The sequence below is a fragment of the Nicotiana sylvestris genome, chromosome 6 (assembly GCF_000393655.2).
Source record: "Nicotiana sylvestris chromosome 6, ASM39365v2, whole genome shotgun sequence".
In the NCBI taxonomy this organism is placed as follows: domain Eukaryota; kingdom Viridiplantae; phylum Streptophyta; class Magnoliopsida; order Solanales; family Solanaceae; genus Nicotiana; species Nicotiana sylvestris.
The window spans coordinates 67,578,648-67,600,543 of record NC_091062.1 but is presented as its reverse complement, the minus strand read 5'-3'; the positions used below and the strand labels follow the sequence as shown (position 1 = coordinate 67,600,543).

General features: G+C 40.1%; 1 long non-coding RNA gene across 2 annotated transcripts; it reads left to right on the top strand.

The window, feature by feature from the left end:
* Positions 1-19,706: 19,706 nt before the first annotated feature.
* LOC104229665 (uncharacterized) lies at positions 19,707-20,860 on the top strand. 2 transcript variants are annotated; one of them, XR_011400482.1, is made up of 2 exons: positions 19,707-20,194; positions 20,357-20,860. It is a non-coding gene; the product is annotated as an uncharacterized lncRNA (long non-coding RNA). The 2 variants fall into 2 exon arrangements; XR_011400481.1 differs by having other exon boundaries at positions 20,343-20,860.
* The last annotated feature ends 1,036 nt before the right edge of the window (positions 20,861-21,896 follow it).

Sequence of the window (21,896 nt, the reverse complement as noted above, 5' to 3'; positions counted from 1 at the left end):
TAACGACGATCTCTGAGTCATCGAGTTTGTTTAGGCTTGAAGGCCATTATTCGTGAGCTCGGAGTTGCCTTGTTGGGGCCTTATGAGCCCGAAGTTCCGACCCTGGGGTCGTGCAGGTATCAAATTGTTAACGCGAAGTCTCCGAGTATTTCGGGACGCATCCGGTGGAGGGACCCCTGCCGCAAGCATGCTGAACTTTCTTTTTGGAGTACGAGATGCTTTTGGTGACAGATACCCTTTGATTTATTGATGTAACTACATGTTGTTGTGTTGAATAGATCTTTGCTAGACCGAGTTTGCTCGCTCGGGGTCTTATGGCCTCGAATTTTCAAGCGCGTGGCGACTGGCGACAATTTCTGAATACTTAAGGTACCCCTGATGTTGGTGACACTGGGAGATTTCCGCGTTGCCTTACCTGAAGATTTTGTGATTTTGGAGTTTTGACCCGGAGGCCGTCTGAGTGGTGGATTGCTATTGTCAGTCCCCGAGTGTTCGGGATGTTTTTGGCAAAAGAATTGTTATCTTAATTTGTGAAGGTGTATTTGACAAAAGGTATTCTTTGATTGCTTGGTACAATAGTACACATATTTTGCCGACGGGAGCCTAACTATACGGACACTGTTCTATTGACCGTTTGTCCTGGTACATTGCTTCCCAACAGGAACCCTGTTTGGTGTATCAAAACCTTTTCGAGCGGGTAGCTTTCTGGGGGAATGCCCCTCATAATTCAAAAGTTGTCTGCAAGAGAAGTTTTGAGCATTTGCGGAGTTTTCCTTAGGTAGCTTGCAGATGTTGCCTCATTAAAAACCTTGCCAGTAAAACCCTTCTTTTGGGACAAAAACTCGGTCGAAGGAAAAGAGTGAAATGGGTGCGTTTCTAGAGCCTTGAGGTCTTCAGGCAGTGCTAGTGTTATGACAGCTCCGGTCGGGGACTGCATAAGGGTTAGTTCTAAATTCAAAACAAAAAAGGAGATGGTCGTACCTTGAAGTGAGATATGCTGGTGATGCCTCGGGATTGATTCATTATAATTGCTTGAGGCGAAAACGCGATGTGGATTTCTACTTCATTCTATATAGTTTGATCGAGGTGAGGCCTGATTCCCCCTTTTTACTCGGGGGCGGAGGTACGAGTGTTGGTACCACATCGTGTATTACGAACATTTCCCTTGCCGCGTGTTGTTCGCCGTATATGATTTTAATTCCATCCTTTGTTGGGAATTTTATCATCTGGTGAAGGGTGGATGGCACTGCTCTCATGCAGTGTATCTACGGCCGCCCGAATAAGGCATTATACCTCATGTCTCCCTCGATGACATGGAATTTGGTGTCTTGGGTCGTGCCGGCCACGGTAACCGGGAGGATGATTTCTCATTTCGTTGTTGTGCTTGCCATGTTGAATCCGTTGAGGACCCGAGTGGTGGGCACTATTTGGTTGAGCAGTCCGAGCTATTCTATTACCCTCGACCTGACAATATTGGCCGAGCTACCTGGATCCACGAGTACACGTTTTATCTGAAAAGAATTACAAGGAAGGAAATTACCAGGGCGTTGTTGTGGGGTTGAGACAAGGTCTCGGTGTCCTCTTCGCTAAATGTGAGCGCATCTTCAGAGATATATCACCGAGTTCACTTTTCTCTGGTGATGGATATTTTTGTTCTTCTCATTACGGGTTCCTATGGGGCATCGGCGCCCCCCATAATTATGTGGATGATGTGTTGCGGCTCGTTTGCCTTGTTCTTCTTGGTTGCCTCCCTTTCTCAGAACTAATTTTTGGCTCGATCGCTAAGGAATTCTTGGAGATAACCTTTGTTAAGCAGCCGAGCTACCTCCTCTCGTAGTTGATGACAATCCTTGGTCCTGTGGTCGTGCGTGTTGTGAAACTCGCATACTAAGTTGTAATTCCTCTGTGAAGGATTTGACTGTATCGGTTTGGGACATTTGGTGTCTTTGATCTTACTGATAGCAAACACGATGTCTGACACATCGACGTTGAAGTTGTATTCTGACAGGTGGGGTGCACCTGTTGGCACTACGTTTTGATCGAACCTGGTTCTGTTGATGAGCCCTCGATGGTCCTATACTCGATCCACCCTCCGATCATTGCGAGGTAGGTTTCGCCTCGGGGCGTTCCTCCTATCCTCGAGGTATGGCTGATACCTTTCTTTGTTTGGCTTCAGTTCCTTTGCCAGGAGCCTGTTTGGGTACACTGAGCCTGAAGGGGCTCCCAACTGGTCATCCTCGGCTCTGATCTTTGACTGGTACCCGTTGTGGATGGCTTCCACGTCATGGCCGGATACTCGATCAGGATTTGTTTTAGCTATTTTGAGGCCACCGAGCCTCGTTCGTTCAGGCCTTGGGTGAAGGCGTGTACTGCCCAGTCGTCAGAGACTGGCGGTAGCTCCATCCGTTCCATCTGAAAGCGGGACACGAATTCCCGCAAGATCTCGTTCTCTCTTTACTTGATTTTAGAAACGTCGGATTTCCTCATCGCTACCTTGATGGCTCTGTTATGTACCTTTACGAAGGAGTATGCTAGCATAGCGAACGAATCTATGGAATTAGGGGCCAAGTTGTGATACCACATCATAGCCCCATTCGAGAGTGTTTCCCCAAATATTTTTAGCAATACGGACTCGATTTCGTCATTCTTTATATCGTTGCATTTTACTGCGCAGGTGTAAGTAGTAACGTGTTCATTAGGGTTAGTGGTACCGTTGTACTTAGGGAGTTACGGCATTCTAAACTTCTTTGGAATGGGCTTCGGGGCCGCTTCCTCGGGGAACGGCCTTTGTATGAACTTCTTCGAATCCACGCCCTTGAGGACCGAGGGTGCACCCTGGATTTGATCGACCCTAGAGTTGTAGGTCTCGAACTTTTATCGTTGGCTGCTATCATTTGCTCACCCAATTCGATCCTTTCGGTGAGGTCCTCAAGCATTTTTACTATGGCAGGGTCGGCTACCGATCCGTTATTGCTTGATCTCTCTGGTACTTGTTCGGCGAGAGGAGATGTTTCCGGCGCTGCTGTGCTGGGAGTCTTCAGATGGCTTTGTAACTAAGCGATGGCCAACTATTGTGCCTGCAATATTTCAAAAATAACATGAAGACTAACTTTATGTGCTTCCCGAGCCGGGGTTTTTTGGGCTTCCAGTTGGTCGCCATGTTGTATGCTTCCGTCAGTGTGTGAGGTTTCGTCGACCTATTGTGCGTCCTGTGAATCCGCGTCCGCCAGAATTGGTCCGGGTGCGTTATCGGGATTTTGTGGTTGTGTTCCGGCAGCTGGAATAGCCACGCCGTTTTCCCCATGGTTTTCGAGGTTGTCATTCTCGACTCTGTTTACCAAGCCAGACATTTTGACCTGAAATCAAAGATCTCAAGCAAGAATAGACGTGAAAGATAACTTGCTTTTTTGTAGTGAAACCAGCAAAAAATAATCACTATTATTTTTAGCCCCACGGTGGGCGCCAAACTGTTACCGTAAAAATGGTAACAACAATTAAATTTGTAAATGGAATTCTAAAAATACGTGATCTATTTTTATGCTAGTTGTTAGAGCAGTTGATGCTAAGAATATGAAGTTTAATGAAGAGATACAAGCTAAAATGGTACAGTAATCAAACCCAGGGGCTTGCAGCCTGAGCTTCGGACTGGTCGATGAAGGACCTCGAGGTAACCTGGCTCGATCTCGAGCTATCAGGGGTAGTCGGGAATGGGGCAATAGTTAAAATATTATCAAGCAAGGCTCTTTATGGCCAATACCGAGCAATAAATGAAGAACAAGTAAGAAAGTAATAAATGCTAAAGTGGCCTCGAGCGAGTAAGTTAGAGAGAAGAAAGAGAGAGATATTATTGATATTGTGTAGAGTACTTGGACCTCTACCTTACAGAGTGTAAACGACTCCCCTTTTATAAGAGGGGGGAGCCCAAAATTAGTACAAGATACGTTGAGTGATAAAGGAAATTAGATAGGACAGCTAACTAGCTTCATGACATATGTGTAGGCCGATGTTGTGCCGCTCAAATAGACTTAATCAATCCCGGATGCGTTCTTCGGAAGCTTCCCGTGTTCGTCGGGGTTCAGGCAGATGTTATCCTCGGCTGGGTATCAGCAGATCTTGAGAGAAGTGACCGGATCGAGGTCCCGAGCCTCCGAGGTGACCTACTGAAGCAATTTTGTCAATGAGAAATCAGTCCTCCGATTTCACCGTGCACAACCCATATGATCTCGAATATCACTTACTTCCTATTCATTAGCCACAATAGGTGCCATTTTCTTATTGAGTGCATCCAATGTTGTAGGGAGATTGTTGTTACAAGACCATTTCTTCTTCAAGTAACTATGCTTAGGTTCAAGCCTTCTTCCTTATTTCCTCAACTAGTGTTTCGTTGTGGTACTTAGGGAAGACCCTCTGACTCTTGTAAGTTGTGATCTTATTACATCATATACTTGAAGGAATTTATGATGTTCTTGCTCACCTATAATTATCCCTAGTTACTTACCTCTGCGCCCTTGTGCTTGTAGGGTTGCTTCTAAATTGAAGTTTTTGATTGTCTTCTCAATGGCACTCTCTTTTATTTCTGTCACACTTATACGGTACCTTTAACTACCCCAATTCCTATTTGAATATTTCTCAAGGATCAAGATGTCATATCTGCGAGAGTGAATTAAATATGTTGAGATTCACTATGTTTATCTTGTATGATCTGCTGATTTGTTTGTATCCTCTTGTCTAGCCAAAGCTAGGCTCTTTCTGAATCAACTACTAACTACTCATTGGTATATTCTCATATCTATATTTCACGAAATCTCTCTTGGGATATGGCCTTTGTCTTAACTTACCTCTCATACTGGATCCTGATGTATCAAGTGTTTATTCACACTTATTTATTAATAACATCCTGGTCGGGAACTCTTACAGCCTCTCCCTAGCATCGTGCTTGCATAGTGTTCTGAAGCCGTATCATATCTGTAGGATCTAAATAAATGCAACCTCATCCCTTTCGCCTTTTTACCACATTTTTCCTTTACCATTCCATAGTTGCCTGAACCACTTAACTCCGACTTAATACCACCTCACATCATCTTCCACCCTTTAGGGAGTACTATGATTTAGTTGTAAGACGATCTACTTATAATTGTTTTACCTCTTCATCTTTGGCATCTTTTCACATCATCAATGACCCTTACTCTCCTTACGGTAACCCTTATGTGCCAGGGATAATTGAATTCTATAAGGCACCGTAAAATTTTACCTAAAACCTGGGATTTCGTGCTGCCGAGGTAGACTTTGTGTTAAACCGTGGTACGGACTTTTGGGTTAAATAGTGCGTTGAGGAGTTAAGGGAAATTGCAGGTAGAAAAAGACATTTCTACGGCCCGCAGAGTGGGCCGTAGAATGGCCGCAGAGCAAAGCAGAAACTTGAGCAAAATTGTAAGACGAATTTGCGGTCCATTATGCGGCCGCACAACGATTTTGTGGGCCGCACACCGATCGCAGATTCAGCACAGAAATTTTTGAAGGGAGGTTCTGTGGCACATTATGCGATCACAGAACAGGTCTACAGACCGCATAATAGTCGCAGAGTGGGGCAGACCTGCCTAATTCTTGAAGGCCATTTCGCGACCAATTTCGCGGACCGCAAAAGCATTATACGGTCGCATATGCAACCGCAGACCTGTGTCGGGGCTCCTATTTTTCTATTTTTTGAACTCGGCCCCATTCTAATAAAACACCCTTGGGGATCATTTTAGAAGGATAAAACATATATTTCTAGAGAGAGGTAGTGGCATAGAGTGAGAAAGGGAATTCCTAAGCTTCATCCACCAATTCTTACTCAAATCTTGGAAGGTTAACTAGGAAAACACACTAGGTCTTCATCCTAGAGGTAAGACTCTACACCCTAACTCTTAATTTCGAAATTTAACTAGAAATGGGCAATCAGTAAGGAAATTCATGGGTATGGGAATTGTCTATTTTGCATGCATGTGTGATCATGGAATGTAGGGAGATTGTTGAGCTAAAATAGTAAAGAACGGGTTGTGGGATGATGGAATCCTCCATAAAAGGAACTTGAAACCTTAATGCACACCTAGTGTTTGAGAAAATGCTCAAATGAGCTAGAACCATGATCATCTTCCTAATTTTGGTTCCATTATATTTCTAAAATAGATTGGTGTTGCTAAGAATTCCGAAACATTTTAGAGTTTAAAGAAGCTCAATTGAAGTATGTTGGCTAAACTCCTTTCTTATAATTGGATTCCACGGTGTTCATGTAAGTTATGTAAGACCCAAGTTGGTCATTATGAAATTCGCTATTCCAAGTAAACTTGTGTTGAAAGATATATGTTCAATGTGTGTTCCAAATGCTTTATCATGTTGTGCTATCATTTGAGAATGTGTTCAAAGTATGGGCCGTGTGTTAAGAATGTTTCAATTTCAAGTCAAGTTTGAACGAAGGTTATTATGCCAAATTATGTGAAAAACCTCTATGTCCCATTGTACGGATTCGTTTGATGTACGGTGTATTCCAACCATATATTGACTCGTTTGTCATTGTCTTTATTGATGACATTCTGGTATACTCCCGGAGTTGGGAGGATCATGAGCAGCACCTGAGGACAGTGCTTTAGACTTAAAAAGAAAATAAATTATATGCAGAGTTCTCAAAATGTGAGTTCTAATTGGATTCTGTGGCATTCTTAGGTCACATGGCATCGAGTGAATGGATCAAGGTAGATCCAAAGAAAGTGGAAGCAGTGCAGAGTTGGCCCAGACCATCCTCAGCTACAGAGATCTGTAGTTTTCTTGACTTGGCGGGTCACTACCGTCGATTTATTGAGGGATTTTCATCTACTGCAGCACATATGACCAGGCTGACCCAGAAGGGTGCTCCGTTCAGGTGGATAGAAGAGTGTGAAGAGAGCTTTCAAAATCTCACGACAGTTTTGACTATAGCCCCAGTATTGATATAGCCTATAGGTTTGGGGTCTTATACTGTCTATTGTGATGCCTCGAGGATTGGCCTTGGAGCGATACTGATGCAGTGCCTACGCATCGCGAAAATTGAAAGTGCATAAGAAGAATTATCTTATTCATGATCTCGAGTTAGCTGCTATTGTTCACGCCTTGAAGATCTGGCGGCATTATATGTACGGTGTTCCTTGTGAGATCTACACTAATCACTGGAGTTTGCAGCATCTGTTCAAGCAAAAGGGCCTTAATTTGCATTAGATGAGGTGGTTAGAGCTGCTTAAGGATTATGACATCACTATATTGTACCACCCGGGAAAGGCCAATATGGTGGTCGATGCATTGAGTCGCCGGGCAGAGAGTTTGGGGAGTTTGGATTATCTACCAACAGCAAAGAGGCCCATGGTGATGGATGTTTAGGCCCTAGCCAGCCAGTTTGTGAGGTTAGATATTTCGGAGCCCAGTCAGGTTCTAGCTTGTGTGATTTCTCAGTCTTCCTTGTTTGATCATATCAGAGAGCGTCAGTATAATGATCCTCATTTGCTAGTCCTCAAGGACAAGGTTCTGCATCGTGATGCCAGAGATGTGACCATTGGTCATGACGGGGTATTGAGGATGCAGGGTCAGATATGTGTAACCAATGTTGATGGGCTTTAGGAGTTGATTCTAGAAGAGGCCCACAGTTCAAGGTATGCCATCCATCCGGGTGCCGCGAAGATGTACCAGGATTTGAGGCAACAATATTGGTGGAGGCGGATGAAGAAATATATAGTTGGGTTTGTAGCTCGGTGCCTCAATTGTCATCAGGTGAAGTATGAGCACCAGAGACCGGGTGGCTTGCTTCAGCTATAAAGCCCCAGAAAATTTTGCTTAGTAATTTAAGATTTCATGGTGCCAAGGTAGGCTAATTATTTTATCTTGCGTGCAAATGAGGATTAATGATATTATGGATATCATGTGGATATGTTAATAAGTGTATAAGTCTTATTATAATTGATTTAGGGTCAAAGGAGAAGTCTAAGTCTAAGACAAGTTGGAAAATTACCAAATAGACTAAAGTTGTAAATGAGTACACACAAGACCTCACTTTGGATAAGTATATCTCTATTTATATAAGGTTTTGTGCGATGCACAACCTATCAAATGAAAGGCCTTTAATTCTAGTTTCTAACTCTTCAAACCATTCGTCATTCGGACACTCATACCATAAGTTATGACCAAATTACCAAAAGCAGCGCAGAATTTTACACTACCGCGGCACGCCTATGGGGAGGTACAGCGAGCATACAAAAACGTTTTCTAAGCACTTTTTCACAACTGTGGCGCCCCACGCGGCACGGCTATACAAAATCTAGTTTTTTTATAAAACGACCTCATTTCATCAAATAGATGGAAGGGACCATTTCTTGAGCAAAAATCAGATACTTTTAGAGAGAGAGAATGCCCTAGAGTGGGAAAGTGTTTCTCATCAATTCTTCTACAACTCTTTCTCAAATCTTGAAGTATTAACAAGGAAAACCACACTAGGTCTTCATCCTTGAGGTAAGATTCTATACCATAACCCTTAATTTCGAATTTTAGCTAAAGGCGGGTATTTATCACGAAAGTTTGTGGGTATTGGAGTTGTTATCTTGTTTGCATGTGTTGTCAAAAGGTGTAGGAACATGGTTGAGCTAAAAATGGAAAGTATGGGTTGTGGGTTGATGAAATCCTCTATAAAAGGACCATAAAGATTTAACGCTCATATAGTGTTTGATAAAGTGCTCAAATAAGCTAGAATTATGAATATATTCCTAAATTGTGTTCAATTTTGTTATGTCTCGAAGTAGATGGGCATTGCTAGAATTTCCGGAATGTTGTAGTAACTTAAGGAAAAGTTCTTTGAGGTATGTATGGCTAAAAACCCCTTTTTATTAGAAATTGAGCTCCGTTGGCGTTTTAGAAAGTGTGGTAAGATTTGAATTGGTTAATGTATTGATTGTTATTGCGCATTAATTGATTTGCAATTAACTACACATATACGTGAAGGATGTGCCTCAATGTGAGTAATGTACCATTCTTGATAATTAGAGAAGTATGAAGAATACAATTATGTGTTGAAATGCTTAGGCTATAAGCCAAGATAGAAACTGAGAAATTATTCATGCTAGCTATGTGCCCACTTACCTATACTGCAACTTGAATTACTTTTGTATATGCCTATGATCACAACCTGCAAGATGAATACTGAAAATGGAAAATGATGTGATAATGGTGGCCCTGAGTGCCAAGGATTTGATATGATATATATGAAATAAAGATTCAGATGTGATGACTAATGAGAGTGGAACAACGCCTAGATAAGGCGGCCTAGCCGATCGGGTCGTGATCGGACACCATGCTGCACACATGGTGGTAATGTGCTGATATTGAATTCCGGACAAGGGAAATGAAATAGTGATTGAGTTATATGACTCCAACGAGGCAACCTAGCCGGTCGGGTCATGATCGGACTCCGCTCAAGATAGCAGTGGTATTGAAAACAGTGATGAAGATATGAAAGAAATGCCCCAAACTAAGTTTTGGAAATTATATGAAGGATTGAATGAATTGCATATTTGATTTACTCATGTGATTTACTTGTACTTGCTTGATAGTTCTTTCTAGTAAAATGGTGTTTAGTTATACATACTAGTGCTATTCGATGGTACTAACGTCCCTTTTGCTGGGGGCGCTACATTTTTTATGAATGTAGGTGGCTCCATTGCGGATAGTGCTGATCGCGCATAGCGGAGTACCTTCTTCTCAAAGTCTTGGTGAGCCCCTTTCTCCTTCAAGGGGTTATATTGTACATCTTCTTATTTTGGACTTTCACTTTTGAGGTATAGCCGGGGCCTTGTTGCCGGCATTGTTATCACGTCTTTTGTATTCTTAGAGGCTCCGTAGACATTTGTGTGGGTTATGTATGGGCATTGGATAGGTAAAAGGACCATATTGTAACCTTGTACTCTTGCTTTCTTCTACACTATAACTTGTATGGAACCTTGGAAGTTTAACCACGTTTTAAATGTTGTGATATAAAATGAACTAAGATGTTGAATGTACTATCTTTTCTAGTTTAAATAAAGGTAAGCATTGCTTCCTTATTCCTATTGAGTTGGGTATATAGCGGTTGATAAGGCTTGCTCAGTTGGGTTTACTTGATTGAGCGTCGGTCGCGCCTCCCAAAGTTGGGGCGTGACAAACTTGGTATCAGAGCCTAAGGTTTTAAAGTGTCCTAGGATGTCTCGGAGTCGTGTCTAGTAGAGTCCTTCTTATCGGTGTGTTGTCGACCACATCTATAATTTGGAGGCTACATGGACATTTAGGAATGTTACCCTTCTTCAACACTCCAGATCGTGCGATAAAGCTTGACTATAAGATTGTCTTCTAACTCGTGCATTGAGATTCGAGATAAGTTTAAACGCTCTTTTGTCGACCACATATATAATTTGGAGGCTACATGGACATTTAGGAATGTTACCCTTCTTCAACACTCCAGATCGTGCGATAAAGCTTGACTATAATATTGTCTTCTAACTCGTGCATTGAGATTCGAGATAAGTTTAAACGCTCTTTTGTCTATTTCAAGTAATGTTGTCATATGGAATGACCAATGGGAAAGGCCTGAATATTAATGAGATGGCATGTGTATCATGTTAAACAAATTGTACGGATATATGAGATACGTACATAGTACCAAAAGCATACTTTATATGAGAAAAATATTTAAATTGATCACCCACCTCCAAAGAGACATTGACTTGATAAATGAGATGTGAGCTTATATGGCACTTGTTTATAGTGTGGGAAGCATGTATATGATCCTAAGGTGTTAAAGAAAAATTTGTTATATAAGCATGTGATATATGTAAGGCATGACCAGGAGAGTAATGACAAACATGTAGGTCTCTCACGGGAGACAAAAAGTCATGAAATGAGAGTCAATTGAACCCATAATGAGAAGACCCTTATGCTATGAATGTTATAAGAATCCCATAAGTGTATGAAGTTGTGTTACACTCCTAAAGGATATTGACATGAGGAATTGGAATCCCAAGTCCATGTGGCTGAATAAGATTAGAGAACTTATGAGGTTAATATAATGCTGACTTCAATCTCCCTAATAGTCGAACATATATGCGAGGGATAGAGATATGAAACATATGTCCATGAAGTTGCTAAACTCAAGACTTGTGTCAAAATCCGGGGCATTCGCCCTAAGTGGGGGAGGAAGGGCCATAGTAAGGCCACTTAAATACAATGAAACAAGAGTAAGACCATGTAGCTATGATGTTTGAATATTTTGTTGAAGACATGCGTAGTCTAGAAAGGTGATAATGGATAACGTGATTATCTGAAAGGATATGCTAATGATAGACCACTAGTACCCCAAAAAAATGGAAGGTTAAGGAAGGTAAATTCTTCATACATGGCAATGTGAATGATAGGGTCAACGATCCTAGAAATTAAGAGTATATTTGTAAAGGGATTTTATACTTGCTAGAGGGTTAGGAACAATGGAACCTAAGGAAGTACTATAGGTCAAATATGGAAGGTTGCGAGTTTTTAGAATGGGTTAATCATAGATCTGTGATTTAACCAAAGTACCAAGGCATTAAGAAAGGCGAAACGAGTGGGAGAAATAAATGTGATGCTATAATAACCCAAGAGGGTATTTGGGCTTGATGTAGAGCCTCTAAAGAATCTTACAAGCAAGAAGTGTTAAGTGATATGACGATGAACACACTTTCCCACGAATATCCTAACAAGAGTTAAGAGGTGAGCGGGTTAAAAAAAATTAAGGAAAAAGACCACGTAACATGTGGAAAAGTGTGTGGCTATTCACTATCTAGGAATAATGAGGCGAGAAGAAATAAGAAGAAAATCTATAAATTGAGATGTCCATGGTTATCGCAAAATAGTTCGTATCAGAATGGTGGACTCGCCTAGAGCACAAGTGTTAATAGAAGGTATAAAGGACTAACTGTAATGTTACCGACTTGGGTAACACTGAATATCAACTAAAATATTTAGAGGGAGTTCATGTCTACATATTACAATGGAAAGTGAGACTACTGGTGGTGAAATAGTGGCGTGATAAACTCAACAAACCAGACAGAATGATACCATGAGTCCATGGGGAGCAGACAAGTGCGTGGCACAATAAGGCTATCTACTATGTATTATAGCAAAATGTAATGGGAATGAATGTCCCAATAAGATAGTAATAATGTATTGGCTAGACCAAAAGGGAGAATAAAAAAGGCAAAACAATACAATCTACCCAAAGAACAAAGGGAAATGTTTGAAATATAGTGAGAGAGGATGAACACTTGTTACGAATCAAACATGTTTAACATGATAGCTCTTAAGCCACAGTACCAACAAACAATATTGGTAGATACAATATTCGGAATAAGGTGAATTACTTATTGAGGATGGAGTAATTCTTACACTTATAAGGAAAACAAGAAGTTTTTGTTGAAGAATTTAGGAAGATTTCAAGTTATTGTCCGGGCCAGTGCTCTTTTCTGAGTTGAATGTGTCCTAAGGTTGTTGATACGTGTTTTGGGAAGTGTTTAACAGTATGGAGGGATCATGAGAATGTTCACAAAGGAAGTGGAGTGGTTTCTTAAATCCTATAAGGCATACAAGGAGGAAAGAGGTTGACTAGGAAAGGTCTGAGCCCAATGTTACATTACATTTGATGTAATGTCGTGCACGTTGATGATATTAAGGTGTGTGCGCAGGCTAGAAGATGTATTCCTTTGAAATAGAGGGTTCTATAAGAAAACTCATCCAATAATGTCTTTGTTGAGAATTTGGAAGAGCAAGTTGCAAGTACTCACATAAGATTGTAACCATATCAAGAAAATTATTAAAGAACTCAAATCCTAGGAGGTCATATGTAAGAGAAATGTGACATAGATGGTCCACTATTGATGCAACATGGCCAGGTGATTGCTTATGCTTCAAGGCAACCCAAGAATCATGAAAGGAACTATTCGACACAAGACTTAGAACTTGCGGCGGTAGTTTTGTATAAAGATTCGGCGACATTATGTGTATGGGGTCCATGTTGATGTATTTATGAACTACAAGAGCCTTCAATATATTCTTTTTAAACAAAAAGAGTTGAATCTAAGGCAGAGAGGATGGTTCGGGTTACACAAGGACTATGACATCGACATTCTATATCACTTGGGAAAGGCTAATGTCGTGGCAGATGCACTTAGTCGAAAATCTATGGGGAGTTTGGCTCATTTGGGGGCATATCAGAGGTCGTTAGCTAGGGAGGTTTACCAATTGGCCAGTTTGGGAGTTCGCCTTGCAGACTCTAGTGAAGGAGGGGTAATTATACAGAATAGGGCTGAATCATCGCTTGTAGAGGAGGTGAAGGAAAAGCAATTCAACGATCCCTTGTTAGCACAATTGAAAGAGGGGATTCACAAACACAATACCACAGCTTTTTCCTTTGGCATGAATGATGGTACTCTACGGTACCAAGACCGCCTATGCGTTCCTGATATCGACGGTCTTCGGGAAAGGATCATGGTAGAAGCTCACACATCCAGGTATTCCGTGCACCCTGGTTCTACAAAAATGTATCATGATCTCAAGGAAATTTATTGGTGGAACAACATGAAAAGGGATGTGGCAGATTTTGTAGCAAAATATCCAAATTGTCAACAAGTGAAGGCCGAACATCAAAGGCCCGGTGGATTGACTCAAAGCATAGAAATTCCAATGTGGAAATGGGAGATGATCAATATAGATTTTGTAATAGGGCTGTCGCGCACTCCGCGCAGGTTCGACTCAATTTGGGTGATCGTTGACTGACTCACAAAATCAGCGCACTTCTTGCCAGTTAAATCTACCGACACAGCGGAACAGTATGCTCAGTTGTATATCAAAGAAATAGTAAGATTGCATGGCACTCCAGTCTCAATCATTTCAGATCGAGGGGCTTAGTTCACGGCCAACTTTTGGAAGAAATTTTAGCAAGGTTTGGGTACGCAGGTAAACCTTAGCACAGCTTTTCATCCACAAACCGAAGGGCAAGCAGAGTGGACTATTCAGACGCTTGAAGACATGTTGCATGCTTGTACTATTGATTTCAAGGGTAGTTGGGATGACCATTTGTCACTCATAGAATTTGCTTACAACAACAACTTCCATGCTAGTATCTAGATGGCACCATTCGAGGCACTGTATGGTAGGAGATGCAGGTCTCCCATTGGGTGGTTCGAGGTTGGAGAAGCAGAATTGATAGGGCCGGACCTCATGTATCAGGCCATGGAGAAAGTCAAGATTATTAAGTAGAGGTGGAAAACTGCTCAGAGTCGCCAAAAGTTTTATTTGGACATTCGTCGCAGAGATTTGGAGTTCAAAGAAGATGATTGAGTATTTTTGAAGGTTTCCCCCATGAAGTGTATCATGCGATTCGGGAAGAAAGGGAAATTAAGTCCGAGGTATGTCGGACCGTACAGAATCATTCAGAGGATTAGTCAGGTGGCATACAAGCTCGAGCTACCACCCGAGATGTCGTTGGTACATCCGGTCTTCCATGTGTCTATGTTGAAGAAGGTAGTGGGAGATCTGTCCGCTATTGTACCAATTGAACCTATTGAGGTTAATGAAGAACTATCTTATGAAGAAATTCCAGTTGTCATTCTTGATAGGCAATTTCGGAAATTGAAAAATAAGGAAATTGCCTCTGTAAAAGTGTTATGGTGGAACCAGCAGGTTGAGGAAGCCACTTGGGAAGCCGAGGAAGAAATGAGAAAGAAGTACCAATATTTGTTTGAATAGTTATGCAATAGCTTTCATGCATTTGGTTCCTATGAACTCTTATCTTTTGATTTGATCTATATTAAACTATTCCATTTTGGTTATATATGTTGCCTATGCGGCCATAGTTGGTGTTGTACAAGTTATGTTATGTCTATGGGAAATGTATATGCTGTTAGGATATGTATCTGGGGCCCTCTGACAGGTAGATAGTCCTAGTTACAAAGGAAACTCTGGCGAAATTTTCAGAAATTTAAGGAGTTATCCAAAATTGGGGTTGTTGATATATTTCATGATGTGAAAAAGTAGAAGTTACATAAGTATGGCTAATGAATGAACCTTGATCCTCATTCGAGGACGAATGATCTTAAGCGGGGGAGAATGTAAAGCCCCAGAAAATTTTGCTTAGTAATTTAAGATTTCGTGGTGCCAAGGTAGGCTAATTATTTTATCTTGCGTGCAAATGAGGATTAATAATATTATGGATATCATGTGGATATGGTAATAAGTGTATAAGTCTTATTATAATTGATTTAGGGTCTAAGGAGAAGCCTAAGTCTAAGACAAGTTGGAAAATTACCAAATAGACTAAAGTTGTAAATGAGTACGCACAAGACCTCATTTTGGACAAGTATATCTCTATTTATATAAGGTTTTGTGCAATTCACAACCTATCAAATGAAATGCCTTTGAGTCTAGTTTCCAACGCTTCAAACCATTCGTCACTCATACCAAAAGTTATTACCAAATTACCAAAAGCAGCGCAGCATTTTACACTACCGCGGCACCCCATGCGGCGCGCCTATGGGGAGGTACAGAGAGCATCCAAAAATGTTTTCTGAGCACTTTTTCACAACCGCGGTGCCCCACGCGGCGTGGCCATACAAAATCTGGTTTTTTTATAAAACGACCTCATTTCGTCAAATAGATGGAAGGGACCATTTCGTGAGCAAAAATCAGATACTTTTAGAGAGAGAGAATGCCCTAGAGTGGGAAAGTGTTCCTCATCAATTCTTCTACAACTTTTGCTCAAATCTTGAAGGATTAACAAGGAAAACCACACTAGGTCTTCATCCTTGAGGTAAGATTCTATACCCTAACCCTTAATTTTGAATTTTAGCTAAAGGTGGGTATTTATCAAGAAAGTTTGTGGGTATTTGAGTTGTTATCTTGTTTGCATGTGTTGTCAAAAGGTGTAGGAACATGGTTGAGCTAAAAATGGAAAAGTATTGGTTGTGGGTTGATGAAATCCTCTATAAAAGGACCATAAAGATTTAACGCTCATATGGTGTTTGATAAAGTGCTCAAATGAGCTAGAATTATGAATATCCTCCTAATTTGTGTTCAATTTTGTTATGTCTCGAAGTAGATGGGCATTGCTAAAATTTCTGAAATATTGTAGTAACTTAGGGAAAAGCTCTTTGAGGTATGTATGGCTAAAACCCCCTTTTTATTAGAAATTGAGCTCCGTTGGCGTTTACGAAAGTGTGGTAAGATTTGAATTGGTTAATGTATTGATTGTTATTGCGCATTAATTGATTTGCAATTAACTACACATATACGTGAAGGATGTGCCTCAATGTGAGTAATGTACCATTCTTGATAATTAGAGAAGTATGAAGAATACAATTATGTGTTGAAATGCTTAGGCTATAAGCCAAGATATAAACTGAGAAATTATTCATGCTAGCTATGTGCCCACTTACCTATACTGCAACTTCAATTACTTTTGTATATGCCTATGATCACAACCTACAAGATGAATACTGAAAATGGAAAACGATGTGATAATGGTGGCCCTGAGTGCCAAGGAATTGATATGATATATATGAAATAAAGATTCAGATGTGATGACTAATGAGAGAGGAACAACGCCTAGATAAGGCGGCCTAGCCGATCGGGTCGTGATCGGACACCATGCCGCACACATGGTGGTAATGTGCTGATATTGAATTCCGGACAAGGGAAATGAAATAGTGATTGAGTTATATGCCTCCAATGAGGCAACCTATCTGGTCGGGTCGTGATCAGACTCCACTCAAGATAGCAGTGGTATTGAAAACAGTGATGAAGATATGAAAGAAATGCCCCAAACTAAGTTTTGGAAATTATATGAAGGATTGAATGAATTGCATATTTGATTTACTCATGTGATTTACTTGTACTTGCTTGATAGTTCTTTCTAGTAAAATGGTATTTAGTTATACATACTAGTGCTATTCGATGGCACTAACATCCTTTTTGCCGGGGGCGCTACATTTTTTTATGAATGTAGGTGACTTCATTGCGGATAGTGCTGATCGCGCATAGCGGAGTACCTTCTTCTCAAAGTCTTGGTGAGCCTCTTTCTCCTTCAAGGGGTTATATTGTACATCTTCTTATTTTGGACTTTCACTTTTGAGGTATAGCCGGGGCCTTGTTGCCGGCATTGTTATCACGTCTTTTGTATTCTTAAAGGCTCCGTAGACGTTTGTGTGGGTTATGTATGGGTATTGGATAGGTCAATGGACCATATTGTAACCTTGTACTCCTGCTTTCTTCTACACTATAACTTGTATGGAACCTTGGAAGTTTAACCACGTTTTAAATGTTGTGATATAAAATGAACTAAGATGTTGAATGTACTATCTTTTCTAGTTTAAATAAAGGTAAGCATGGCTTCCTTATTCCTATCGAGTTGGGTAGATAGCGGTTGATAAGGCTTGCTCAGTTGGGTTCACTCGATTGAGCGCCGGTTGCTCCTCCCGAAGTTGGGGCATGACATCAGCAGATAGAGATTTCGGAGTGGAAATGTGAGAGGATCACCATGGAATTCGTAGTTGGACTTCACGTTCTTTGAGTAAGTTTGATGCTATTTGGATGATTGTGGATCGGCTGACCAAGTTCGCATACTTCATTCCTGTGTGTATCACTTATTCTTCAGAGCGGTTGGCTGAGATTTATATCCGGGAGATTGTTCGTCTGCATGGTATTCTAGTTTTTATCATTTCAGATAGAGGTACTCAGTTTTTATCACGGTTCTTGAGGGTCGTACAGCATGAGTTGGGTAATCGGGTGGAGTTGAGGACAGCATTTCACCCCAGACAGACAGACAGTCCGAGCGCATTATTCAGATTCTTGAGGATATGCTCCATGCGTGTGTGATGGAGTTTGGAGGTTCTTGGGATCAGTTCTTGCCACTGGCGGAGTTTGCCTACAACAACAGTTATCAGTCTAGCATTCAGATGGCACTATATGAGGCTCTGTATGGTAGGCGGTGTAGATCCCCGGTGGGTTGGTTTGAGCCCGGCGAGGCTAGATTATTGGTCACCGACTTGGTTCAGGACGCCTTGGAGAAGGTTGTGAGCACGTGATTTTTGCCCGACCAAAAATACTCCTACAAAGTCACAAAATCGATTTTTCTAATTTATTTTAATTTTTATGGAATTTTTAGGAATATCTGTTAAATTGTTTGCATTTAGTTGTATTTTAATATTTTAAAATCATGAAAAATACCCTAAAAATGTTCAAATTTCATGCATTGCATTTTTAGGATGATATTTGCATTTTTAGGTTTAAGTTGTTAATTAATTACATTAATAGATAAAAATCAAAAATATTGGCCATTTTTTACATTTTTAGCTTTTAGTCTCAAATTAATAATTTCCTTGCATTAGCTTTAAGTTAATTATTTATGTTTAGGTTAAAAAATATAATTTTACAAATTAGATTTTAGTCTAGGATTTTTAATTAAATTTAGTAGGTTAAAAATCAAGAAAAGATAAAAATAAATAAAAAAGAGAAAGCTTTGTTAAATCCCGAAATTGGGCCAAGACCAAAATCTCACAGCCCAATTTTTTCCCATTGATCTTCTATGATCGCACGGCCCGAAATTGACCCTCATCTCCCATATAAGTGTCTAACCCCACCCCCAAACCCTAGAGACCCCCTCCCCCACTTTTCTTCGTCTCATTCACTATAACCTAAAACCCTAGCCGCCCTAATTCTCCATCCCCTCCCACCAACCGCCGCCCACCGGAAATTGCCTCACGGTGGCGGCGATGCTCCAAACTCTCCCAAATTAACCCCATGCAATCCTCATTCCCTCCTCTTTCTAAATCCATCAATAGTTCTCCCAAAAGCCCTACCTATTTTCTTCAAATCCGGATCTAAAAAACTGAAAACCCTAAATTTCCCCCTTCTCTAGTTGTTGTCACTCCCTAGCCGCTCGTTTTGACCTAGAACCTACGTCAATGGATTGTTCTTGACAAGAACAATCACTTGACGTTGGTTTTTGTTCATTCCAAATTCGCGAGGAATCTGCTTTCAATCTGTCTTTCTCTTTTGGGGTATTCACTTGTCCTTCTTGTCTTGCTTTGTTGCTTTAATTGTTCTAAGGAAAGTTAAAGAAAAAGAGAAGAAAAGCAGTTGTTATTTTAATTAAGATTTTATGTTTAATTACTGTTTCACTTAGTTTTTTTTTAATTATTGTTCTGTTTAATACCGTTTAATTTCCTGCTTTTGTTAATGAACAAGTTAGCTTATAGTTAATTAGTATTAATTAGTTCAATCATGTTCTAAACTTTCAGCATTCATAATTTTACAGTTGTTTGTCATTCAATATTTGGTTTGTATGAGTTTGGGCTTCTGTGTGTCGCTGGTTTGGACAGTAGAAGGCCAATTTGTTTGAACCTAAACCTTTGGTCAGTTGGCCCAATAATTGGTATTGTTGGAAAGTAAATACAAGGGTATTGGGGGGTTAAATTGGGGCTTTTGACTTGAAGAACATTTTCTGTTATGACAAAAGAAGAGTCTAGAAGATAAGGTAAGGTTTTATTCAAATAAAATAAAAACATCTCAGCTGTTTTTGGGGTCTAGAGGGGTAAAACAAAAGCTTGAAGGGTAAAATTGAATGAAAAAGCCAGATATATGGTTGCCCTAGAATACTCATATAAAGGGCTCATTTCACTCACTTTGAGAGCAGAGAAAAACATAGAAAAAGGAAGAAAAAGACTGCATACATAGAAATAGAAGTTTTCATAAAAAACAAAGAAAATGGTTGGATTTCAGTTCTGATATCGAATTTTTCACTTCATTTCTTTCTGGATTTCTGGATTTGTCATTTGTTGTGTAGCTGGGATATTGAAGCTGTTTTCCTGGTATTTCTACCGTTTAGACTTGTTGAATCTCTCCATTTTTGGCCTTCTTAGCCTTTATTTGGCAAAATCCAGTTTTTGTTTACAAATCTAGGTGCACCTCTCACTCTTGTACTTCTATTTTCAATTTGAGATGAAATGTTTGGTTGTTCTTTGTTTGTCTGTTGAAGTGGTGTAAATTATTGCTTATCTTGTCTTGAATCTTGAATTAATGTGAGCTTAATATGTTTAAGGATGGAAACTTGCTTTTAGATTTGCCTTTGAAAAAGCAACTACAGGTAACTCTATGGCCATAACATTAATTGATTTCCCACATTAATTTAGACTTCAACATGTGTATCCTTCTAACAAATACTCGTTGCTTATATTTGAACATTATAAAAAATCTAAATCTGTTTCATAGCTTCTTGATAAGTTGAGGTTCAGTGGATCATTTGCAGGTCAGTACTTGTGGATCTAGCCACTCGTTGGTTCGATTTGCAGTTCAAGGCATGAGCAAAGTTACACCTCTATCACATTTTCGTGGTTTGGGTCTGTTATACTTTAAATATTATCTAGGATTTGATCATGTGAAGCTTGGGCATTCTATAATGAAGGATGGGCGTGTGATTTTGAGCCTATAGTTGTGTATTTTATAAATGGCAGTATATGTGTTTAGATGTCCATTCAAAAAGCTTATTTGTACAGTTATTCACCTATTGTATTAAAGTTATTGTACTATTTAGTCTTGTCTTCTACTAATAATTTAGATGTTGTAACAGCCAAGGCAAAAAAATTAGGAGTTAGAAGCATTAGTCAAGTCTGCTTGATTGCTCTTTCTAATATAAAGTGTGTGTTTGTGTTAAATAGCATAGGTGTTAGTGTCCTGACTTGATGCCATTTTGATATTTCTGTAAAAATCAATTATGCTCCCTCGGGAATTGGATCAGAGGGTTTCGTTTGAAGCCTTGCATTTTTGGGGTTAGTGTATGCTACTAGTTTGAAGTAGTGAAAAACAAAAGGCATTTTTTTAACTTGAAAGGGCAGATCTTGAGTGGTTTCATGGATTCGTAAAGTAAGCCTTGTATGACGTTTAGCCCAACAACATACGGAGTTAATTGACTTTCATATCTCATGGTTTCGCAATAATCTTAGATTAATTTTAGGAAAATCATGAACATCGTAGTTTGTTTTAGATGCGATTTAATCTATCATCGTGGTTGTCTCCATGTTCGCGTGACATAATTACGATCCTAAAAACAAAATTGGAGTATGCGTTCGCGCAACTTCGACCGAAATTTCTTAATATTAATAAAGTGTTATTAATTATGGACATGTACGCGTGATATGATTCTTGACGCGCTAAACAGATGAGTACACGTACACGTGACTCGTTTTTTAAAGATAACTCCATAATTAAGAATAATTAAGCAAATAAAAGCGGTTAAGGAAGTAGATGCATGTAGGTATAAAAAATGAGTAATTAGACAATTTATTAAGCCAGGTATATGATTAAAGTGACCGTGCTAAAACCACGGAATCCGGGAATGACTAACACCTTCTCCCGAGTTAACAGAATTCCTTACCCGGATTTTTGTGTTTCGCTGACTGTAAAACAGAGTCAAACTTCCTCGATTCGGGATTTTAAACCGGTGACTTGGGATACCATAAATTATCCCAAGTGGAAACTCTAAATTTGAATAAATAATCTCGTTTCGATTACGTCACTTTAATTGAAAAACTCTCTTATATCCCTTCGGGTAAAAAGGAGGTGTGACAAATGTTAAGGGGATTTAGGATAGACTCCGCATAGCCTAGTCCAGACAGAAGGGTTATGCGAACCGGAAGGTTCGTGATGTTTTCTATATGGTTGGAGAGTGGGTCATGCTTCGAGTTTTGCCTATGAAGGACGTGATGAGATTTGGGAAGAAGGGCAAATTGAGCCCAAGGTTTATTGGTCCCTTTGAGGTGTTGCGACGTGTTGAGGAGATTGCTTATGAG